The sequence below is a fragment of the Piliocolobus tephrosceles genome, chromosome 2 (assembly GCF_002776525.5).
Source record: "Piliocolobus tephrosceles isolate RC106 chromosome 2, ASM277652v3, whole genome shotgun sequence".
NCBI lineage: Eukaryota > Metazoa > Chordata > Mammalia > Primates > Cercopithecidae > Piliocolobus > Piliocolobus tephrosceles.
Window position 1 is genome coordinate 176,255,954 of NC_045435.1, and position 14,462 is coordinate 176,270,415.

The following is a 14,462-nucleotide window of genomic DNA, read 5'->3' on the forward strand; positions in this document are numbered from 1 at the left end:
CCCAAATCTCCCTAGGACAGGTACTTCTTCAACTCTTCCACCACCTCTTGAGGCTCAGGGAATTTGAGTTTGCGTGGGGGCCCCTTCTTAATCCCAGTCCAGAGCTCCGCACTGCTGCCGTCCAGGCGCAGCAGCGTCACCTCGAAGCTGCCCCTCCAGGGCTTGGTCGGGTTCACCTTTACTGGAAACTCTGGCGCCTCCAGGCGCAGCGCCTGACTCAGGGCCGTGGCGTTGCGCCCATAGACGCGTCAGCTCGAGCAATGCTCCATAACAGCAGTTGCCTCCTCCATTCCCTCCCCGCTGTTCGCCAGCTTTTCTCGCTTCTGGGCTGCGGCAACTATCGCGGCCTCAGCCTTCCGCTTCCTACTGCGGGGAGCCATGGCGCCTAGAGCCTGGCCGATAATGCCCATTTTTTAAAAACATTACTTCAGGCCACATGAGGTGGCTAACCCCTGTAATCCCAGCATTTTGGGAGGCGGAGGAGGCAGGAGTATCACTTGAAGCCAGGAGTTCTAGACCAGCCTGACCAACATGGTAAAATCCCATCTCTACTAAAAAAATAAAAATTAGCCAACTATACTGGTGGCGCCTGTAATCCCTACTAGGGAGGTTGAGGCATGAGAATCATTCGAACCCATGAGATGAAAGTTACAGTGACCTGAGATCACCCCACTGTACTCCAGCCTGGGGGTGCAGGGTGAGATTCCATCTCAAAAAAGAAAAAGAAAATTATTTCAAGAGGAAAGGGAAAGGAGAGCAAGCGATAACAAAATAACACAATATCCAAAAGATTAGAAATTATTCTTCCTTTTTACCTGGAAGAGTTAAGGAACATCATTTCTGTTTCTCCTGAAGAGTTCAAATGTTAGAATACTTAACACCTTTTATACTCTTTTCCTTTTTACCGCCCTACTCCTCCCCACAATCAAATCTAAAGAAATAAAGTCAATGAACATCTTCAGTAATACAACAAAGCTTTCTATAATTAACCTGACTAATAGCAAAACAATAATGTTGATATCAGCCCCTCAGAGTACGTTCTCTTGTTGGTCAAAACAAATTTCCTCCAGGCCCTGTATCAATATTCTTATCCATATAAATGAACTAGAAGCAATGGTTCCTAACAGGCAATAATATCTGAAAAAAGTAAGCAATGCAAAGGCTTAGATTTTAATAAACCAAGTTAATGAATTTAAATAGTTAACACCCCTCCCAATTTGATTAGGATATAAATTGAGGTCTAAGTAAAAATGGTAATTATCCTAACTACTCCATTGAATGTGAATTATCATTACAGATACTAATGACCAAAAAAAAAAAGGAAACCATTACATACCATTAACATGCCCTTTCCTCCCCCAGTTATTGAAAAAGATGGAAAGTATATACCAGTAGGCCCGACTAAAACAGTATATTCTTTGAAAAGACTTCTAGAGCTCAGGACAGTGTTAATTGATGTCATTTAATCTCCAGGTATTTAAGATATAAAAATCTAAACAGTATCTTTCACAGACATGATTTACTTACAGTATTTTGAGAAGCCACCCAAAACATTAAACAAAAAAGAAAGCTGTTTATCAGCTGTATTTTCCTAAAAGGTTCATCAAGATTTTGGCAGTTTCTATTATTCAGATAAAGTCATTTCTCCCACTCCCACCATAGGCAGAGCTCAGTAAATGGTTATTTCATTACTCCCTATCATGTAGCTAAACACACAAATATATTACATATGACTTTTGATGATAGCTTTTAAAAATTTTGAGCTCCCCTCTTGCCTTTTTAATTGATGAGATCCTTATTTGATTCATGAATCAATCATCTTTGAGGCATGTTTTTGTTTATAGCCACACATTTTATGTATGTATGTATGCATGTATGTATGTATTTACTTATTTTTGAGACAGGGTCTCCCTTTGTCACTCAAACTGGAGCACAGTGGCGTGATCTCAGCTCACCATAACCTCTGCCTCCTGGGTTCAAGCGATTCTCCTGCCTCAGCCTCCCAAGTAGCTGGGATAACAGGCATGCGGCACTACCGCCAGCTAATTTTTGTATTTTTAGTAGAGATGGGGTTTCACCACGTTGGCCAGGCTGGTCTCAAAATTCCTGACCTCAAATGATCCACCTGCCTCGGCCTCCCAAAGTGCTAGGATTACAGGTGTGAGCCACCACACCTGGCCCCACACATTTTAAATTAATATTCTTCCTTGCCCTTGACTTTGAGCTTAGTCCCATGATTTGCTGTGGCCAATGAAATGTTGGCAGAAGTGACATTTAGCAGAGGACTTAAAATTTGCTTAGGAAGTTGAGCTTGTTTTCCTTTTGTCTAAGAAAAACCTGTTTTGAGTAGGGGCTAATCCAAGGAGGATGAAAGAGACAAGTATAGAGTTGATCTCAACACCCAACTTGGAGACAAACCCAAGGAGCCCAGTAAAGATCAGAAGAGGCCCAGCTGACTCACAGATGTCTCTGTGAGCAATAAATATTTTTTGTGTGTGCCACTGAGTTTTGAAATGGTTTACTATGCAGCATTATTGTGGCAATAGCTGATTAATATAAAGACATTAGCACTAGAGGGCATTCAGGCTCTGAACTAGTCTTCCTGCTCTGCCAAGGGGAAAAAATAGTAAACCTAGTGAACAATAGTGAATAAGTGCAAGAACAACTGTTTGAAAGCAGAAGTAGTGTGAATTCCCAGTTCTAGCTATATAAGAGCAAGTTATTTGACCTCTGTAAGTCTGTTTCTTCATCTGTTAAATGAAAGTAACATACAGACTTAGAAAGTTAAGGTGATGCTGACAATCAAATAAAGTAACCTAGGATGATAACATAATTCCACAATTCCTAGCACAGAGTAGATGCTAAAAAAAAAAACTTTAGCTTCAACTGTATTTTTCTTCTTGAAGTCAAGCTTTTTTTTTTTAGAAAATTTCCAACACACCATCACAAAACGTTTACTACATGCAAATAAGTAACCCCACTTTTTTAAAGCTAAACTTCAAAGTAAACACCCATTAAAGTAGTTTTAGAGTAGTTATTTTTATATCAGAAAAGAGCCCTTCCCTTTCCCATGGATCTTACTAATCACTTTTCTTCTTCCTGGTATAAATCTTGAATTTTCATGACAATTTATTTTTCTACAGGAAAAACAGAATTCTGTTTGTTTAATAGGCACAATTCCCCTATCTTTTCCTTCCCATATTTCTCTACACGTGTTCCACCCCTTCCTCAAAAAAGGTAGCAAACAGCTAAGACATCAATACATATTGTCTCCATTTTGGAAGAAAGGGGTAGATTCATCAAATAATACTTACAAAATTTGAGTTATTCAGAAGATGTACTGTACAAATTAAAACTTAGTGGTAGAAATGTATTATAAAATTTTTAATAAGTGAATAGCTTGGGGCATTGAAGATTTCTTTAAAAAACAGCCTTCAGGGAAGGTCAGAGACACAGACACAATCATTCATCTTAAAAGACTTCAGGGGATGTTTTAATAACTACCTGTGGCAGGATCTCTCTCATATTCATTATAAAATTCCCAAGGCAGATTTTGCTTTCTCATTCCTACTCACAATACAAAATGGAGATCCCATCAAATGTAGTGTGAGTAGGTAACATTTAAATACCAGTTGTTTTATCAGTGCATTCATTACCACAGCTTGCAATAGAAAGATAAAAGCTTTATAAGACTGAAGCGATCGAACACTCACACACCCACACACACCCACACACGCACACCCACACACATGGCATTAAGCAAAGTAACTGAAGCTATGTGATATTACTTTTAAATCCTTGAGCACAAACAAAATCATGACTGAAAAATGACTAGCTTGTAAGTCAAATAATGGTCTCATCAGTAATTTTTTTTTTAATAGAGGGGAGGCTCAAAATTTTTAAAGCCCTCATCAAAAAAAGTTAAAGAACTATGGAGTGATGAAATAATCATTTAGTGAGCTCTATGGAAGCTTTTCTATTCAAAACACTCTCAAATGCAGTGGCTCTATTTCTACTCCCTTCTATCTACAAAATGTTATTTTCATTTGAGTTCTACTATTCTTCTCCCTGCAAAAACACCCAAAATGCACCCTAACTGGGTTTTCAGGGCTTGAATATGATACTGTCATTTGCCTTCTTTCTCTATGAAATGGGGAGAAATCATAACTCCCACAAAGTTATGCAAACAAAGGAGCAAACAAAAAATGCATGTGAAAGCATATTTTGTAAAGTGTAAAGGGCTGTACTAATAACATTCCTATAATCATCTTACTGGTTTTCATATTCTTCTGATGACTCTTATTTCAAAAGTCCCTTTGGTGAACAGCCATCACATTCTGCTCTGGAATTCTCTAGGACACTTCCAATTTGTCTCAGTGGCTACTCCTCACTTTCACAGTTTTGCAGCACATCTCAACCACTTATCTAGAACTGGTAAATTGGTTGTGAAGTTTTATCTCACATGAATCCTTCCTTTGTATCACTCTAACTTAAGACAGTCAGTCTCTGAACGCTAGCTTCACATACTAGAATCTCAGGCCAGGCCAGCCAAACTAGACTGTCCTTACTGGACAAGAGAGGGTCTCTAGGCAGTTACTCCTCTATACTCAACATTCTTGGTGAGGAAATAAGAACAAAAAGTAGAAAAGACAGCATCACTTGAAAGGCTTTTGAGGCTATTTTTTTGTGAGGGAAAACATTATTTCTTTTCTTTTTTTTTTTTTTTCTTGAGACAGAGTCTTGCTCTGTTGCCAAGGCTGGAGTGTAGTGGCATGATCACGGCTCACCGCAACCTCTACCTCCCAGGTTCAAGCAATTCTCCTGCCTCAGCCTCCCGAGTAGCTGGGATTACAGGCACAGGCCACCAGGCCTGGCAATTTTTGTATTTTTAGTGAAGATGGGGTTTCACCATGTTGGCCAGGCTGGTCTCAAACTCCTGACCTCAAGTGATCCACCTGCCTCAGCCTCCCAAAGTGCTGGGATTACAGGCATGAGCCACTATGCCCAGCCAAGAGTCCTATTTCTAAAGAGACAAAAAATACTCTAAGGCTCTGAGAAATTCTCATCCATGTTTGTTTCTCATTTCCAGAGTTTTGCTACCCCACAGCGAAGGTGGGGAAAAAGACAATTTCAGGTAGACTACTCCAAGACAGAAAAAAATTGTGGTAGAAGAAATGCAGATAGTTCGCTGTCGTAGATAAACTTGTTAGAAATGTTTAAAATAAATACCAAATAGAATATGATTTTTAAAAATATATAATCTCCCTCAGTATACACACAGTAATAGTTCCACAACTGTCAGTGCATGACCAAATCCGCACATACTCAAGTCCCACAGTCAGCCCTGACACATCTACATATACGAAGTCAGCCCTCCATATACTGTGTTTTCCATCCATGTTTGAAGAAAAACTGTTGTAAGTGAACTCACATAGCTCAAACCCATGTTGTTCAAGAGTCAACTGTGTTTGAAGGCACAGCTGTAGACTTATGCACCAAGTATTAGTTAACTGCTACATGGAAAGCAAAAGTAAAATTACATATAGTACTTCATCAAGGTTCTGAATCTGTACATATTTCAAAACTCATTAATTGAACATACTATTCATAAATATTCTACAAATTAATATTTCTGGAAGCTTGTTTGAACCTGTCAGAAAATAAGCTTTTGCCTTATTTTTGTGTAAACAGCAACAGTTAAAAAAAAATCAGTAAAACCAAAGTGACAGTAATGCAAGAGGGATTGCCACTTGCTCTTTTTTTTTTTTTTTGAGACGGAGTTTTGCTCTTGTCGCCCAGGGTGGGGTGCAATGGTGCGATCTCAGCTTGTCACAACCCCCACCTCCAGGGTTCAAGCGATTCTCCCACCTCAGCCTTCCAAGTAGCTGGGATTACAGGCAGGTGCCACCATCCCTGACTAATTTTGTATTTTTAGTAGAGATGGGGTTTCTCCATGTTGGTGAGGCTGGTCTCAAACTCCCGACCTCAGGTGATCCGCCCACCTCGGCCTCCCAAAGTGCTGGGATCACAGGCATGAGCCACCGCGCCCGGCCATCACTTGTTCTTAATTGTTCCTCAAGTAGTGGGAAAGACAATCTACAGAGCAGTTATGACCTTGCCAGAACCTCAGGGTCTCTGAACAGAAAGATCTAACCTGATCCAATCCAGTTCTCCCTCTGATAAGACTGATCAGAAGGCAGGGATTACTCTACAAACACCAAAGACATTTAACTGTCATAATCCCAAACTCTGAATCATGATCTCAGAAAAGGGCTTCAGCCGGATATTCCTACGTTTCTCTTCAAAAATCCTAGTTCCACTCTCTTTGCTGTGAGTCCTCAATGCAGTTGTAAGACTTAGTTTCCTCATCAGGAAATAATAATTCTAAACCTATCCCACTGAATTGCTGTAAGGATTAAATAAAAAGAATACATGTTAAACATCCTATATCAATGCCTGGCCCTTAGTATGTACTAGATTCATCATTGGCATGTATTGTTACTATTATTATTATAATTCAATGTTAATAAAGTTTTAGTTTATCCAGTATTTCTTCACTTTTACAAGTCTGCTAGATTCCTCATAAAGTTGCAATAACAGAGAAAAGCTAGATATCTAACCCTACAGGCATATCTCTTTTTATTGTACTTTGCTTTATTGCACTTTGCAGATATTGTGACTTTTACAAATTGAAGGTTTGTGGCAACCCTGAGTCAAACAAGTCTATTGGTGCCACTTTTCCAACAGCATGTGCTCACTTAGTGTCTCTGTGTCACATTTTGGTTAGTTTCACAATACTTCAAACTTTTTCATTATTATTATATCTGTTATAGTGCTCTGTGATCAGTGATTTCTAATGTTACTACTATAATTATTTTCAGCTGCCAAGAACTGCATCCATATACAACAGTGAACTTAAACAGATGTGTGTGTTCTGAGTGCTCCCCCAACCAACTGTTCCCCAGTCTCTCTTTCTCTCCTTGGGCCTCCCTATTCTCTGGGACACAATGATACTGAAATTTAGGCCAATTGATAACCCTTCAATGGTCTCTAAGTGTTCAAGTGAAAAGAATAGTCATACATCTCTCACTTTAAATCAAAAGCTAGAAATGATTAAGCTTTGCAAGGAAGGCATATCATAACCCAAAAAAGACCAAGAGTTAGGCCTCTTGCACTGAAGAGTTAGCTAACTTATTAATGTAAAGGAAAAGTTCTCAAAAAATATTAAAAGTGCTATTCCAGCGAACACATAAATGATAAGAAAATGAAATAGCCTTATTACGGACAGGAAGAAAATCGGAGTGAGCTGAATAGAAGATCAAACCAGCCATAACATTCCCTTGAGCCAAAGCCTAATCCCGAGCAAGGCCCTAAAATTCTTCAAATCTATAAAAGCTGAAAGAGGTGAGAAAGCTACAAAAGAAAAGTTTGAAGCTAGCAGAGGTTCGTTCATGAGGTTTAAGAAAAGAACTCACCTGCACAACATTAAAGTACAAAGTGAAGCAGTACATGCTGATATAGGACCTGCAGCAAATAATCCAGAAGATACAGCTAAGATAACTGATGAAGGTGGCTATGCTAAACAACAGATTTTCAATGCAGATAAAACAGCCTCTATAGGAAGAAGGTGCCATCTGGGTCTTATAGGTAGAGAGGTGAAGTCAATGCCTGGTTTCAAAGCTTCAAAGAACACGCAGACTCTTTTATTAGGAGTTAACACACCTGGTAACTTTAAAAGGAAGCCAATGCTCATTTCCCATTTTGAAAATCCTAGGGCTCTTAAGAATTCTGCTAAATCTACTCTGCCTGTGCTCTATAAATAAAACAACAAAGCCTAGATGATAGCATATAAGTTTACAACATGGTTTGCTGAATATTTTAAGCTCACTGTTGAGACCTACTGCTCAGCAAAAATAATTCCTTTTAAAATAATGGCCAGGTGTGGTGGTTCATGCTTGTAATCTTAGCACTTTCGGAGGTCCAGGTGGGTGGATCGCTTGAGCTCAGTAGTTTGAGAGTAGCTTGAGCAACATGGTGAAACCCAATCTCTACAAAAAATAACAAAAAAAAAAAAAAAAAAAAAAAAAAGCCAGGCTTGGTGGTGCATTCCTGTAGTCTCGCCTACTTGAGAGGCTGAGGTGGGATCACTTCAGCCCGGGAGGTCGAGGCTGCAAGGAGCCGAGATCATGCCACTGCACTGCAGCCTGGGTGACAAAGTGAGACCCTGTCTTAAAAAATAAAATAAAATAAAATAAATAGTTCACTGACAACGTATCTAGTCACCCAAGAGCTCTGATGGAGATGTACAAGGAGATTAATATTGTTTCCATGTCTGCTAACACCACATTCATTCTGTAGCCCCTGAATCAAGGAGTACTTTTGACTTTCAAGTGTTACTATTTAAGAAATACATTTTGTAAGGCTATAACTGCCATAGATAGTGATTTCTCCGATGAATCTGGGCAAAGTAAATTGAAGACCTTCTGGAAAAAATTCACCATTCTAGATGCCATTAAGAACATTCCTGATTCACAGGAGGAAGTCAAAACAGCAAAATTAACAGGAGTATGAAAGAAGTTGACTCCAAGACCCTTATGTGTGACTGTGAGGAAGAAGACATCAGTGGAGGAAGTCACTGCAGGTGTGGTGGCAATAACAAAAAAAAAAACAGAATTAGAAGTGTAGCCCAAAGGACTGAATGGATTCAATTTCATGATCAAATGTGAACAAATGAAGAGTTGCTTCTTATGGATGAGAAAAAAAGTGGTTTCTTGAGATAGAATCCACTGCTGGTGAAGATGCTGTAAATACTGCTGAAATGACAGCAAAGGATTTAAATGTTACACAAACTTAGTTGATAAAGCAACAGCAGGGTTTGAGAAGACTGACTCTAATTTTGAAAGAAGTTCTGGCAGGGCGCAGTGGCTCATGCCTGTAATCCCAACACTGTGGAAGGCAGAGATTGGCAGATCACGAGGTCATGAGATCGAGACCATCCTGGCCAACATGGTGAAAACCTGTCTCTACTAAAAATACAAAAATTAGCTGAGCATAGTAGCATGTGCCTGTAGTCCCAGCTACTTGGGAGGCTTAGGAAGGAGAATCGCTTGAACCTAGGTGGCAGAGGTTGCAGTGAGCCGAGATCACACCACTGCACTCCAGCCTAGGCAACAGAGCAAGACTCCCTCTCAAAAAAAAAAAAAACAAAAAACAGAAAAAACTTCTATGATGGGTAAAATACTAGCCAACAGCATCATTTGCTACAGAGAAATCTTTCATTTAAAAAAGGGTCAATCAATGTAGCAAACTTTATTGCTGTCTTATTTCAAATTGCCACCGCCACCCTAACCTTCAGCAACCACCACCATGATCAGTGGGCAGCCATCAACATCAAGGCAAGACCCTCACCAGCAAAAAGATTATGACTCATGAAAGGCTCAAATGATCATTAGCATTTTTAAGCAATAAGGTATTTTTAAATTAAGGTACGTACATTGTTTTCTAAACACAATGCTATTACATACTTAACAGACTATGGTATAGTGTAAACATAACTTCTATATGCACTGGAAAACAAAGAAATTCATATGACTTGCTTTATTGCAATATTCACTTTATTGTGGTGGTATGGATACAAACCCGCAATACCTCTGAGGTACAGCTGTCCAGTCAAGGATTCAGGTTGTTTTAAATTTGGAGTTTTGTTGGGGAAATAGCTAGAGAAGAATGGAAAGCTATATTTTCACATTTTGCATACATGTATCCCAGTCTCATAATTATCCTGGGATTTCTCATCATATAAATTTACTCTACCTAAGATCACATACCACCTGAGCAACAGACAAAAGAGAAGTTTTATACACCAATAACAATCAAGACTCTCAAAAACATGCTCCTCAATCCAAAAAGACAATCTTGGTTCACAAACTTTATAGTATAGGTTCAACACAAAGAACATAATTATGCTAGAGGTATTCGGCTTTCCTTAAACATCACACCTATTCAGACGCTGGTCAAACTCAATTTTTCTTAGATTGCAAGATTCAATAAGATCAAAGACCAACGGGGCATGACTACCAAGTAACTCTACCATCTATTTATTCTTAATACAGTGCTTTCTGAAATCATGTCCTCTAGCTTTCTGGCAACCTCAAGAAAACTCCTAAAATCACTCAAGTGACAGCATTACCTAGCAACACAATACCATGCCGCATGGTCATTCTTTAGTTACATCAGAAACATTGGGGCTAGCAAGAGAGAGTTTCCCTGATGTTTTATTTAAGAATGAAAAATTTTTAAATAGTTCAAGAAAAGAAGCAGAAAATAACCAATAAATAGAGCGGTGGGAATTGCCTCTATTGGCAACTCTAGAAGAAGAGAGTTCCATACCCATCCTCGAGTGTCTCCAAAGAGAAAGAGCTGCAGATCACTTTGATGGTTAAGGGAATCTCTAGAAGACGCACTTAAGTAACTGACACAACATTTAAGCTACACAATTAGTAGCAAATAAGCAAATGTGACTGAGAATTTGCTCAGTCGATACAAATACAGAAGGTATAGGGAAGAAGTCGCTTTAAAAAGGAAAGAAAGGGTTGCCCAGAGGTAGGTTGTCTGGAAAATTTCACCTGTTTCCTCAGAACTTTACTATACCCGAGAAATTTACAGAGCAGTTAGTTCCTAGCTACATATAAGGCCCACTTAGGCATCTTTACATTTATTATTCTAAACTTTTGAAGTGTTAGGGTTATTAGATCTACTAAGATAATTAAAAGATGTCCTATAAAATAGCTTTTAAACCTAAGATAAAACATTTACAATAATCAAATACAACAGAAGCCACATATTCATTCAAATGTGAAATCAGCTCCTCAGTTAAAACTAAAACTCATATTATTAAACATAAAACTACAAGACCACAGGATCAATTTTAATTCACATCTCATTTACTTCTGGGAAGAAGAAATATATTCAGAAGATAATATGTACTCACACGTATCTCACTTTAGGCAACAGATACAAACTGGAAACACTGAGTAATCAAACATTTATACACCAAATTAACTCCTACACAAATTCCGAGATGAATTCCAAGAGCATACTGATGGGAAAAACAATATCAACTTTATTGGTACAGCTTTTACTATTTGCAAAATACTTTCACAAAATATAATTTGATCTTTACATCAATTCTGTGAAAAAGACAGAGGAGATATTTAATTCCAGACACTTGCTGAACACTTACTAAGTGCCAGCCATGAGCTAGCCACTAGTGACACTTCTGGAATGACTAAATCCTCCTTGGCCCAGGAATGAAGGACATGGAACGTTCAGTGCTAAAACAAAGTCCCTGGCAAGCCAAGATGGTTGGTCACCCTAGCAAAAATTAATATGGCATAGACATTGTCCTCAAGGAGCTCACTATTTAATATTACGATTCCCTAAAACTGAAGTTCAGCTAACTTCATTTATTTACCTAAGGTCAAACAGCTAATAAGAGAAACAGAAGAGCCCAGAGAAAGCAGTTCTTCCAACTCCTACTTTATACTCTTGTCTCCTATATTATTCAATGTCTGGAAAAAAAAAAAAAAACCCAACATTTTGCCCATAAGATATGATTTTTAATTTTTATAAGTACAGAAAATTAAATACACATATACACTAGACAGAGATTTAATACCCCAAGCCACAATCAAAGGCTCTAACTTATCTACCACACTTAAAAAGAACCTAACAAGTTTCATTTTACTCTACAATATTAAACATATGTTACAGAGTTAAATCATAATGCCACGGACTTCTGTGATGTTTCTTACACTATCCTAGTATATTTTAATTAACATTCATTCATTGAGTAATACTTGTACAGTATTTACTGATTACATATAATGACACTGTGCCCTCCCAGAACTTTTCTCATGCTTAAAAGGGTGGCATTTACATATCATAAGCATAATCATGTTCATATATGTCTTCTCACTAGATTCTATGCTTCCTAAAAATACTGGTTCTGCATTCACACCGTGTAACACAGGACCTACCACCTAGTTAGCATTTATTTGATGGGGTTCAGGACATATGTACCCGGACAGGACACACTCCCCCAGAATATTTTAAGCTGAAGATATCTGGGAAAAACAAAGAAGCTGGAAGGGCAGTCTCTGTTCTCTTCTTCCCTTTCTCCCCTGAAGTACGTCATGCACACTACAAAAGCTTTTCTGATCTACTCAGGAAACAAGTCGCAAGATCCTCACTGAAGAGGTGCCCTCCATATCCCCAAAAGAAAGAAACATCCTAATCTTTGAAGACACAAAGTCACAGAGCAGAATCTGAACAAACAGGCCTTGCTAAATTCCCCCCAGTTGACTAACATTAGATCATACTTTTTCATCCAATCATGCTTCTTCACGATTATCCACTTCCTCATCAAGCCCAGCATAAAATATACACAGATTTACCCCTTTTTTCATGTCTTCATTTCCTTATGAAGGCTCCTGTGTCACTTTATTTATTATAGTAAATAAATCTGTATGCTTCTCTCTTGTTAATCTGTCTTTTGTTATAAGGGCCTCCACCATGCACCTAGCAATGGGTGAGAAAAAGATATTTTTTCTCCCCTACACAATCAAAGGATAAATATAAGGTACATGGGCAATATCAAGTAAAACACTCATAAGGAATATATAATTTAGTTAGAGATGTACATACATAAACTCACTGAAGTAATGGCAAATATGACTGGTATAGGTTATGAAGTTACCAGGAATTTAAATTCCTGGACTGAAAATTTAGGGTTTAAAAAAAGTCCTTTACCACAGATAATTTGAGAAGCACTGCTAGACTACATAAACAGAATCAGTATGATTGCCTACATAGCCAGATTATAATATGAGAATTTATCCTACTGTTCAACTAAAAATATACTTCTAAAACGTACACTTTTGAATTTGGAAAAAAAATTTGAACAAGCCAACAATGTAGTAGGAAACTGGGATACCATTCAGGAAATAGTTTTTAAATTTGTTTTTGGAGGCTGATTATTGTATATGATTTAACCACATGGAAAAATAATCTATTTTCTGTTTTCTTCTAGGCTACAAAGAAATGAAAACTGCTACTTTGAGGTCAAAGATACATTTAAAGTTAGGTTTTTTGAAAAATAAAAAAAAAAGAAAATTTATTAAAGATACGGAACATAGATTTCCCGAAGTATGACAATGGCTTAAATGTGGATATAGGTAAATGCAAAAACATGAGTTGATGGTCAGAAAATGAGTACCAAAACATCAAATTAATGATGGAATTGTAGTCCCAGCTACTCAGGAGGCTGAGCTGAGAGGATCAATTGAGCCCAGGAGTTCAAGGTTGCAGTGAGCTGTAACTACGCCACTGCATTCGAGCCTGGGTGACAGAGCAAGACCCTGTCTCACACATGGAAAAAACTAACAATGGCATTGTGTGATATAAGAAAATTTCCTTTTGGTGGGAAGAGATTTAAAGTAAAGTCCTTATCTGTAAAATAACACAGCGTCCCATTTGGCTTTGAAATACTTCAGCCAAAAAAAAAAAAAAAAAGCAGAAAAGCAGAAGGAAAAGGAAGAAGATGGAGAGGGAGGGGCAGGTAGTAGCACTATCAGCAGCAGCAGCAGCAGCAGCCATGGGGAAAATCTTGGTGACTGTTCCATCTAGGTACTGTGTATATATTGTTCTCCTTCTCTTGAGTATGTCTGAAATTTTCTTAATAAAAAAGCCAATCTACTTAGCTAGAAATATTTCTATTTCTGAAAGAAATGAAGATGTTTATTCTACTTAAAACTTTACCCTTACAATTTAAAAATAAAATCTATGTATTTGATGTCCTTTGACGGACTTTACAAAGCACCAGTAAAGGGAAACACTAAAAAGTACTTTTAAAAAGAATACCAGGAAACAATATAGAGGATGTTCAAAGTGTAACAACACCAATTCAGTCATATTTTTAGCTTTTTCTACAGCCAATAATAATAAAAGCCAACATAGTAGCAGACATGTACCATTAATGATTACTAGAGCCTTTGGCATTGCCCATATGAAGTTTAATTCCCCAAAGTTGTCAATTATAGCTTGGTAATATCCTCTTGGTTGGATATTGCTTGAAGATATAGAAGGCTTTTCTACCAGCTTCCTTCCTGCTTTATTAACCATAACTCAGGGTTTATTTTTGTTTTTGTTTTTCATTTCCTCTCAGAGTTCAGAGATCATGACTGCTAAAAAATTTGGAGAATACTATGTTAGTAACATAACAATCACTATTGCCTAAAAAAATTTTATAAGCTATTGATTTATTAATAGACATGAACCTAGTCATATACAATCCTTGATTTCTAAGAATTTAAACAATTGAGTAAAAAATGAATTCCAAAATACTTTTCATTAAAAAAAAAAAGTAATGTCCCTACTATTTAACTTTGATATACATATTCTTG

General features: G+C 37.8%; 1 protein-coding gene and 1 pseudogene across 2 annotated transcripts in view; both read right to left on the reverse strand.

The window, feature by feature from the left end:
- LOC111550106 overlaps positions 1-400 on the reverse strand; it is a 595-nt pseudogene extending 195 nt beyond the window's left edge. The window contains exon 1 of the transcript XR_002733922.2: positions 1-400. This exon is cut by the window's left edge and continues 195 nt beyond it. The product of XR_002733922.2 is annotated as a selenoprotein H pseudogene (transcript).
- The window catches only part of RSRC1 (arginine and serine rich coiled-coil 1), a 411,876-nt gene that overhangs the window by 364,878 nt on the left and 32,536 nt on the right, over positions 1-14,462 (reverse strand). The gene's annotated exons all lie outside the window — the stretch shown is intronic.